We start from the raw sequence: 259 nt of genomic DNA, 5'->3' as shown, positions 1-259 counted from the left end.
AAAATCCCCAGAAAACTTCCAGTCCACAAACCTTAGCTCATCTCTCCCAGGGATGGCCTGGTCTCACCTGACCCCAGGGCTCTGCCTCTCATGGATGCGTTTCTGTGAACAGAGGCGAGGATACCTTCCCCGAATCCAAAAGCCAGAAGAAATATCTCTGATATTTGCTACAAGGGAGAAGCTCAGACTTACAAGTATCTGACTACAGAGGACCCACAGAGGCACACCCCTCCCTCTCCTGTCCCCCTCTGCCACAGCC

This window comes from Pteropus vampyrus, unplaced genomic scaffold (genome assembly GCF_000151845.1).
Source record: "Pteropus vampyrus isolate Shadow unplaced genomic scaffold, Pvam_2.0 Scaffold116, whole genome shotgun sequence".
Taxonomy (NCBI): domain Eukaryota; kingdom Metazoa; phylum Chordata; class Mammalia; order Chiroptera; family Pteropodidae; genus Pteropus; species Pteropus vampyrus.
Note: the sequence above shows the minus strand (reverse complement) of the source record.